Raw genomic sequence first — 10,795 nt, forward strand, 5'->3', positions numbered from 1 at the left:
CATGACAGGTAGAATGTGTTTATGTGCAGAAGGTTTGCTCACATTAAACTAAAATTTCAAATTTTACATTACAATATAAATTTTTTCTACAATATAAAATCTTATTAACCCATCTTGATCTAATTCTGGTTTAGGATTATGGATGGAATGGAATACGATAAAGGTATTTAATAATAAGATATTAAAGAAGTAAGAAGGAATGAGAAAGCAAAAGGGAACAAGTTAAAAAAAGAAACATTTTTGGACAATTTTTTTGAGAAAATTCTTTCATATCTTCTTGAGTTAATTATAAATATAATATACTATGTAATTGCATATATAATGTATATATTATATATAATATGTATTATTGAGCTATTATATATAAATATGCTGTGTAAATGCCAGAGGGGATTCAAAAGATGTGTGAAAATTTCCTAATATTTACTTATAGTTAAATAAGAGATATCTAGCAATGAAAAGACAAAGGTAAAGAAAATAAATGCCAAATATTTTTTTCTGAGTTAAGTGGAATTTTTTAAGTTAAGGAATTTTTTTGAATTACTCAATAAGATGAATACAAAGTCCTCAAGAAGAGGTAAGCTTTATTTTGAACCTTCACAGTCATTAGGGTTATGGTTATTGGGATTTGATATGAACAGTAAGGAAGAGAAAAAAATGAACAAAAATATGAAAGCAGATTATTTGAATGTGGAAAAAAATAGCAAATGGTGACTTTATCTGAAATGGAGAAATAGTCTCAAAAAGGTAAATGGCAGGCTTTTCTGGAGTCATTTGGATCAGATAATGAATTTACTGTTAAATATAAGGGCAATGAATATGCGGTGTCAATCATTGAAAGTCTTTCAAGATTTTGATTCGAAGAACGATATGACTGATGTTTTTTCTTTTTAAGTGCAGTCTTGTATTAAAGGGAAGTTTATAAACAGGAAAAAGAAATAGAAAAATCAGATGACTGCTTTAAAAGTGACAGGCAGTTTATTTTAATTCATGTCCTTCAAACAGAATTTCATTGAAATTATATAAAATGAATAGTTTCATAGAGAAATTAAAAACAAAAGTAATTAATTAGTATAGAAATGAAAAAAATTGAATTTTAATGGAAACTTTTGTGATATTGTTAAAAGAACAGTTGATCACTTGATATCCCGTTACTCATCGATTTGCTCAATTGGGCGCCAGTAACTCTCCATTCATCCCTGTCGCATGCCAGTGTAGCCCAATGGTGTCTGCTTGCTCCAGGAACACAAAGAGCCTCAAATTGTTTGTTCAAGGTCTTGACAAAGAAGTCTGACCATTCTGACGTCTGATGCATGGGTGGTCACGCGTACTTTTGACGTCATGTGGAATCCAGTCAGTAACAGCTCTAATCCAGAGGTCATCTTCAAATCAAATTATGTATCCAGCCCATCTGATTTTTGATGCCTTGGCAAATGAGACAGCATCCCTGATTCTTGATTGTAGGATGAAGTTGGAACTCTGGATTCCTTCTCTCACTTGAGTGAAGCGTGATACTATAAGCATAACTCTTTCTATTCCTCCTTGGGAGACCCAAATAATGTTCTCATGCTGTTTTCATAGGACCCAGGTTTCTGAGGTGTATGTTGGTGCAGGGAGAAGAGTGGAATTGAAGAGATTTACCTGGAGCCGTAAGTTCTTCGTCCTCTTACCTATTTCTTCAACGCTCTTGAAGGTGTTTGATGCTGCTCTCTTCCTCCTATGCAGCTCAGGTGCCAGGTCATTCATCATGTTGTGTTCTCGACCTACATACACGTAACTGTTGCATTTGGAGATATTCATTCTGTTGAGAGCAAATGTAATGTCAGGAACTAGTCTGTTTTTCAAAAACATGATCTTCGTGAGATTCAGTTGCAGTCCGATCTTTCCACACTCACAGTCAAAGTCGGCCAGCATTTGTGCCACTATGCTAATGTTTGGTGTTATTAGAACGATGTCATCAGCAAAGCGGAGGTAGTGTAGTTGCCGATCTGTCTGTCTTCACTCTCATTCCTTTGAATTCCAGTAGTTACATGATGTTCTAGAGGGTGGCACTGAAGAGCTTCGGTGAATAGGTATCACCCTGCTAAACCCCTCTCTTGATGTCGATGATCACTTCCTTGTAGAATGATGAGATACTGGTAGTGAATCCATAATACAGCTCATGGAGGATCCTGATGTTTCAAGTTTGGACACCCTGTTTGGCTAGGGCTTTGATGACCACTTCAGTCTCAACAAAATCAAATCTTCTTTAAATCAATGAACGTTAGACAGAGCGGCATCTTGAACTCCCGAGAAACCTCAATGAGCTTGGTTACCGTGTGGATATGGTTGATTGTGCAGAATCCTTTTAGGAACCCGGTTTGCTTGCATGGTTGTCCTTCATCTACTGTTCTGCAAATCCTATTCAGGATGACTTGAGTGAACAGCTTGTAGACAACGGACAAGAGGCAAATCAGGTGATAGTTGCCAATGCAGCAGAATGGTCCTCCTGGTTTCCATTGGGATGGAACCTTGCATTCAGACAGGTTGTATGTGAAGAGCCGAGCCAGTTTATTGATTAGTACTGACGGCAGATTCTTCAGGTGTTCAGGTCTGATATTGTCTGGATTGGATGCTGTATGCTTCTTTACTAACGAAATGGCGTGTCATATTTTGGAAAGGAGAACGTTGGGAATGACATATCCATCAGCTATTGAAGAGATCCGAGTAGAAGTCATGGAAAATCTTCTCCATTGCCCTTCTGGAAGATATGATAGATTCATCAGGACATTGGAGATCAGTCATCTTGGTCTTGTAGTTGGTGAAGGACAGGCGGGCAGGGCGAATGCTTTTCTCAGCTTCTGCTGCATCTGCCAGCACTGCTGCTCTTCTCTCTTTGAGGTCTTCCTTTATGGCTTCTCTGCACTGCTTTGTGAGATCGGATGTTCGCTTGTGGTTGCCTGAGGCTTGAGCCCAGCCACGTTGGCAAATGGGCTCGAGAGTTTTCAAAGACAGGTGTCTCTTTGTGGCTTTCCATCTCTTGGTGTTTCTCACATAATTGTGGGAGTGCTGAACCAGTCAATCACATTCTTTGTCAAAGTTGTCAATGACGGCATCTTCCCATGTTGCTGTGATAGTGCCAAAGAGCTCCCATTTGGTGGTCGTTCTGGGAGTTCTCTTCATAAACTTTGCTGCCTTTTCTCCCTGCTCTGTGAAGTAGAATTTTGCATGAAGGAGAAGGTGGTCTGATCCTGTTTGGAATTTTGGGACAACAGCAACATCGGTCAGACAGAACGATCTATTGAATATGATGTGGTCAGTTTCGTTGTGGAAATGTCCACCGGGAGACTCCCTCCACTACCTCCACTACCCAGTCACCACCATGCTCCAGGCTGCTTCTCAATGCTTGGGCCAAGCCTCATGCATGATAGAAGCCCCACAGAACCAGGTAAGCGGAACTTTGTGAACTTGAACTCCAGGCTCAACGGGACCGGGAAAAAGAGGTCCTCTGCCTGCTTCCACCAATCTTCAGTGACCCAGGGATCACATCCAAAAGCCTCACCCTGCCAGTGCCAGATAAATATCTCATTGGCCGACCTCCACTACCTCCACTACCCAGCCACTGCCATCTCCAAGCTGCTTTCTGGGCACATCCATAAGACACTTAATACCCATCTTCCAAGATTACCACACCATATTTAATTGGGTTCAGATATGGTGTGAACCATGGGAACACTTATCAGGGCTATTAGAAGTCACCCTAAAAGCCTCCATCCCTCTCAGAGAGCCTGGCAAGCTACTGAGAATATCCTACCTGCACGGCAGAGCCTGGCAAGCTACCTGTGGCATATTCGATATGCCAAAAGTAGTAAAAACAATGGGTCTCAATTCCCTGACCCTGAAAGAGCCACCGATACAGCAGCATTAAGAAGGATGAGCAAGGACAAGCTGATAACATTTCAGGGCTGAACTAGGCTGCCAAAATGAAGAAGGACTAAAATGACTGTCTGTACTCTCAATGCACGTATGCTGGCATTGGAAGCATCCATCCAGGACCTGATGGTGCAACCACAGAAGATCAAGTATAACATCATTGGTCTGGATGAGACAAGAAGGCATCAACCACATCACACCACTTTTGACACTGGAAAAGAACTATTCCTCGGAACATGTGACAAAAGAGGCATTGCTGGTGTCAGTGTCCTTGTCAACATGAACTTGACCTTGAGCATTGATTCACTTGAATGCCTAACATACCGAATCGGATGCTTATGCTTGAAAAGATGTGGCTCACTTCCAGCAGTTTCTATCTTCATCATCTATGCACCAACATCCAACTATGATAAAGAAGAAATTGAGAAATTCTACACGGAGTTGGAGAAGTTCTAGAAAGAAGATCACACCTTTTACAAGATCATTGTCGGTGATTTTAATGCCAAGATAGGACTGAGAAGATCGCCCAAAGAACTCCACATTGGTACCCATGGCCTAAAATGGAACAAACAGAGTGAGAGACTGTCTGAGTTCATTATGTCGACCAAAACCATCCATGGTAACTCACACAGTTCCAGAAGGCTGAATCTAAATGTTGGACATGGGAGTCTCCCGGTGGACAGTTCCACAACGAAATTGACCACATCAATTGTTAAAAGATATAAGAGTGAAATCAGAAGAGGAAGACCAGAGGAACCCATACACAAAACACAACTAAGATAGCTGTTGTGATGCAAAAAATTAGTGGATGATCAGAGGTTTCGAAACCATATGAGAAGTGAAAAAAATTAACATATAGTCTGACAAAGAAGGACATATTAGAGGGGATGGTATAGGAGGGAAGATGCTTGTCTGGCATGTGGCTGAGGCAGCTGAGACCCTGGTTCAAAACCCCAGCACTGGTGAGAATGCCAACTGGTTCAGTCATTTTGGAAAACAATATGGACATTTCTCAAAAATACTAGAAATTGAGCTCCCATTTGACCTAGCAATACTGCCTCTAGGAATATATCACGGAGATCCAAAAAAGTACAGTAGAAATGATATCTGCACTTGTATGTTTATTGCAGCACTATTTACAATAGCCATAATTGGGAAAAAAACCGAGTATCCAAGAACAGATGACTGGTTAAAGAAACTTCGGTATATCATATAAGTGGATGGACATAGAGTGTATCATGCTAAGTGAAATGAGTCATAAAGGAAGGGACAGACATAGAATGACTGCCCTCATTTGTGGAATATAAAGTAACATAATAGGAGAGTAACACTTAAGAATAGTAGAGATAAAGGCCAGGAGGATCACTCCACGGCTTGAAAGCCAGCCTCACATGCTGGGAGAAAAAGCAGCTGAGATGGAGAAGGGATCACCATGTAAATGATGCTTAGAGAGCTTGCTCAGGATGAGAGATGTGCGCTGATAGTAGACTATGGACTATGGACCAAATATGAAGGCCACTTAGTACCCGTATTGCAAACCATAACACCCAAAAGGAGAGAGAGAGAGTAAAAAGGAATGCGCCTGCCACAGAGGCAGGGGGGAATCGGTGGGAGCGGGGTGGTGGTGGGAGGGATACTGGGAACATTGGTGGTGGAGAATGGGCACTGGTGGAAGGATAGGTACTCATCACTGTATGATTGAAACATAATCATGAAAGCTTGTAAGTCTGTAACTGCATTTCATGGTGATTCATTAAAAAAACACCCCAAAATAAAGGAACGTAAGTGTACAGAATTCAGAAATAAATATACAATGATTTAAAAAAAACACCAAGAAATCCAGTACTACATACAGTCCCCTGAGCACCACTGAGAGTCATTCCTGAATGCAGAGCCAGGAATAGCTCTGAGCACCACTGAATGACTGAATGTGTTCCAAACACTCACCCACCCTATCAACTGAACAAAGATGATGGACACACTTAGATTCTATTTCCTAGAAATCTAAAAATAAAACAAAAATATTTTGAATTGATGCAGATAGATAGTTTTGGTGTAAACAGGAGCTAAGGAGTGGCCAACATATTTCTTATGTAGGGGAAAACTATTTGCAGAAAGAGAATGACATAGTACATTATAAGAGAAATTTCATCCCCTCAGCTTTCCAAGGGAGCTGAAACACTTGTCATTGGCTTCCTTGAGACCCCAATTTTAGTTCCTCTCTAAAATAAGTTGAAGTTATTTTTTGTTATTTCTGTTCAAATACCAACAAAGTGAGTACAATGAGTTCTAAATAAACTGTTTCAAGGGTGGATGACTGTTACTTTTTTTGGGTGGCTGTTGGAAATGGAGGATATGATGTCTGAGATTGTGTTGGAAGGTGTTAGAAACTAAGGTGACCTTGAAAGCAACTCATTTAATTCATCATAAATCAAATTAATGGTGTTTGATTGCATTGAAGAGAAAAAAATCCCCCTGGAAAGCACTCTGTGACCTCTTAATTAATATTGGCTCATTCACTAATAGTCTGAGGTGAGTTCTAGTTTCATAGACCATAACCTCAATCAGTCTGTTGAAAAACTTCTCTGGCTTTGTGTGCTGCTAGTTGTTATATTGTTTCTTAAAATTTAAATGGGCTTCGTACTCTTTTTTCCCATCTCCTTAAATTATCTTCTGCATATTTCTGATTTATTTTTTGATGTGTCACTGAAGTATCTAGCTAATTCTTCAGTGTGCTTTATTCACTTTTACATAGTATAAGAATTTTTTGTCAGACTATATTAAATTTTCTCACTTGGACATCATGGCTCCTCTGGATAAATTCACCTTTTATGAACTTATTCACCAAGAACAATAATTTTATTTTCTACTAAGTCTGGGCTGGAGTGATAGCACAGCGGGTAGGTGTTTGCCTTGCACGTGGTCGACCCGGCTGACCCAGGTTTGATTCCTCCGCCCCTCTCAGAGAGCCTGGCAAGCTACCAAGAATATCTCGCCCACACGGCAAAGCCTGGTAAATACCTGTGACATATCCAATATGCCAAACACAGTAACAAGTCTCACAATGGAGACGTTACTGGGCCTGCTCGAGCAAATCGATGAACAATGGGAGGACAGTGCTACAGTGCTACTAAGTTCTAATTTTTCACTTTGACCAGTTTTTTGGAGAGTACTGGAATCACCAGCAAACAGTGGTTTTCAAAGAGTGTTTTGTGCCAGGATTCATGAATAACCCTGACTGTGAGTAAAATTGTTAGGAAGGCTTGTAGGTTCATTTCATAATTTCTTTTTCCTTGTCAATTTCCTCCTTCATTTAAAATTTTTCTATCCTCAAGCTTATCTACATATATCGAGTGAGATTTCCATCTTCCCATGATAATTCTGTACTGGAAAGCTGCTATGATTATACGTCGCCATTTACTGTGCAAACATCCAAGTCCCCAACATGTGTGTAAAATATTTTGTTTCATGTGTGTGTGGGAGGGGATTATCTATGTATGTATGTATGTATGTATGTATGTATCTATCTATCTATCTATCTATCATCTATCTATCTATTGTGAGTTTTTTGTTTGTTTGTTTGTTTGTTTGTGGCCATGCCCAGCAGTGCTTCAGGGCTTATTTCTGGCTCTGCATGCAGGGATCACTCGTAGCAGCCTGGGGGACATTATACGGTGATGAGGATTGACCCGGGATTGGCTGTGTGCAAGGAAAATATCTTACTTGTTGTACTATCTCTAGGGCCCAAATTTTATATTTCTAAAAAATACCATAGAATATTATTATGCTGCTAGAAAATTAATATACATTTTAACAGAAGTCTTTAGAGTGTTAATAATGAGTGACATGATGGGAATCGTAGATCTGATTATGGATGGAAAATGTAATGTGTTCAGCCCTTGGACATATGTGGGCTTTGTGAGGACTGTCTTTTCTCCAATAAGGCTGTAGCGTAAATGGGCTCAGACAGCCAGGTTCTGCTGTGTTTGTTTGCTACTCTAGTTCTACAGATCACATCAAAATGCAAAAAATAAAAGTGGTCCAATGAGAGTCTTCCTCCAGAAATATGGAACTGGAGTAAAGAAGGAGTTAAACTTTATCATGTAACCTGAAGACATACTTGGACAAATTACAGATGAGTTGGGAAAGAGTCTGAAGAGAGATGATGTAGTGCCTTTGTAGAAGGGCAGAGTGAAGAGAACATGGAGGTCTCATAGATTTATCAGATCTTACTGGGTTCAGCTTTCCTCGATAGACCATTAGGCAGACTTAAAAAGTGGTAAGGAAGGTTTTGAGCAATGGCATTTCTCAACTTCAAAATTCTCCTTCATCAATGGTTGTTTTCACCTTTAAAATTCTCCTTCGTCTTCCAGTTTTTATTAAGAGTTGGTGATGACTTCATGTTTGGAATACTGTGTGGGATGGTATTTCAATAAACAATGTATATTGTTTATATTGATCAGGATTATATTAATCAAAGTTATAAAGGCTTATAATAATCTATCAGAAGGAGAGAAAACAATATTGACTGAGGTATAGTGTTTAGGTAGAGGGTTAAGATCATGTCCTGAAAGACATGTTGCCTGTAAAACAAAACATCCAGTTTTGAGAAGATAATGTTTCAGTTGGCAAATAGCATTCAAAAGGTAAAGACTTGATTCCTCAATTAAATGGTCCCAGAGAAGATTCTAGAAGTACCATCAGCATGGCTGATTAAGGAGAACCCCAACTCCATTTCAAACTTGTATTGGTTGGTGGCGGTGGTACTTGGGAAAATGACACTCATGAAGTGTCACTTTACTTGCGAAAGTGAGGAGAAAAATTTAGCTATCTTAAGTACATCCTCTGGTGCTCCTACCAACAGAGACATATTAATATCAATACATGGGAGAATGCTATTCAGGAGAAATTTGGGGTCCTGAGAGATGGTAATTATATCCAAGAACTCGAGATTCCATTATAATTTTTGTTGTCATATAGAGAATTATAAGAATGTGCCTAATTGGTATGAAGATATCTCTGAAGATATCCCTTCAGATGATATGTGGCAATAAAGTGGATATTAACTGAAGGAAAGTTAAGGAAAAATCTGTTGTCCACCAAATCCATCAAAAGAATCTTCAGTACTATGAAAATTCTGCAAAAGTAGTACAATTTTGAAAAACCCTTCCTCTGACTCTCTAGAAAACTAATTGGAGACACCAAATAAAGTTTTTTGCCACGTACACTCTGGCCCCACCAGAGGTGGTCATGGACTCAGCCTTGTTTTTTTTTAAATTTAAATTAAATTTTTAATTGAATGACCGTGAGATATAGTTACAAAGCTTTCATGATTGAGTTTGTCATACAATGATCAAACACACATCTCTCCACCAGTATACATTTCCCAACACCAATGTCCCCAGTATCCCTCCCACCACTCGACCCCACCCCACCTTCTGCCTTATGACAGGCACTTTCCTTTTCACTCTTTCTCTACTTTGGGGCATTATGGTTTGCAATACAGATACTGAGAGGCCATCATGTTTGGTCCTTTGTCTACTTTCAGCACACATCTACCTCTTGAGCAATCCTTTTCTTACCATCATTGACTTAGTGGTCTTTTCCCTTTCCCAATTGCCTTCTCCCTCACAGATCATGGAGCAGGCTTCTAACTGTGGAGCAGACTTCCTAGCTCTTGTCTCTACTGATGGACTCAGCTTTGGCAGCACAGTATGAACATGATATGGAGTTGGCTCAGATAACTACTTTTCAAGATGAGGACAATGATCTATGAAAAGCTGAATCTGAAGCCCAACATCAGAAGTCCTGGTTTATAGGCATCCATCGATGATGTCAGGGTTTCAGTGTTGTTTGCCACTTTATTATATAGTTAAACGCAACATGTGCTTAATCTTTGGGTTACTGAAAGAGATGAATGGGCTTTGCAGTGAATGTGGCAGTTTACTAAAACAAATAAACAAACAAACCAAAAAACCCAAATTTCATTTTTTCCAGATTGCATATTTAGCTGTTTTGGGAAGTAGTTGTTTCCTTTTGAGTTTCACATGTTAAGACTGCTGCAGTCAAATCACAATATTCAGTGGTGAAATCTAGATATCTGTCATTCCCAAGTCTTTTCAGTAGAATCAAAATAAAGTTGCATTTCAATGATCTAAAATAAGTTTAGACTTACAGTATAAAATGAGTAAGTCCTAGACTATATTGTTGACATGACTGTAATCTCTGTAGTCAAGAATATTGACATGTATATTTTAAAGTTGTTAGGAGTCTGGATCTGAAATTTCTCAATGCAAGAAAAATATTGTTAACTGTGTGTAGTGATAAGTATTAGCTAATTTTATTGTGGTTATTGTTTTTCAATACATATAATATTGAATCATTATATTATAGACTTAAAACATACGTGGTATGTCAGTTATATTTCAATTACAAAAGAAAAAAAATTCCTTCAACACATAGGCTTCCCCTTTTGGGGTTGTGAGCATCCTATACTATAAATTTTCTGTGCAAATAATAACTTTTCTTCAAAATGCATGTTATGAAGTTTTGGAACCTCTCATTTTAAATAACTGTTGGGATTTCTTTAGGCCATAGTTTAGTCATTTGCCTTGTGTATGATTGACCCCAGTTTGGTCACTGAGCTGCATATGGCCCACTGAGCACAGGGCTAGGATTAAGGCCTGAGCACCACTAGGTGTGATCCAACCCGTGGTCCCAATTTTGAGTGTTTTCTGTTTGTTTTCCCTTTTTTTTTTTTAAAAAACATCTTATTTAAATTTCAACAGAACCTCATAATACTTAGTTCACAGATAAAAAGAGCAAGATATCCACAGATTAAGTAATTTTCACAGGTTTTGGAGTTTAGACACACACTAGACAG

General features: G+C 38.9%; 1 pseudogene; it reads left to right on the plus strand.

The window, feature by feature from the left end:
* Positions 1–8,617: 8,617 nt before the first annotated feature.
* LOC130022680 (GTP-binding nuclear protein Ran-like) lies at positions 8,618–9,688 on the plus strand (annotated as a pseudogene).
* The last annotated feature ends 1,107 nt before the right edge of the window (positions 9,689–10,795 follow it).

Source organism: Sorex fumeus, unplaced genomic scaffold, assembly GCF_029834395.1.
Source record: "Sorex fumeus unplaced genomic scaffold, SorFum_2.1 ptg000020l, whole genome shotgun sequence".
Classification (NCBI taxonomy): Eukaryota; Metazoa; Chordata; class Mammalia; order Eulipotyphla; family Soricidae; genus Sorex; species Sorex fumeus.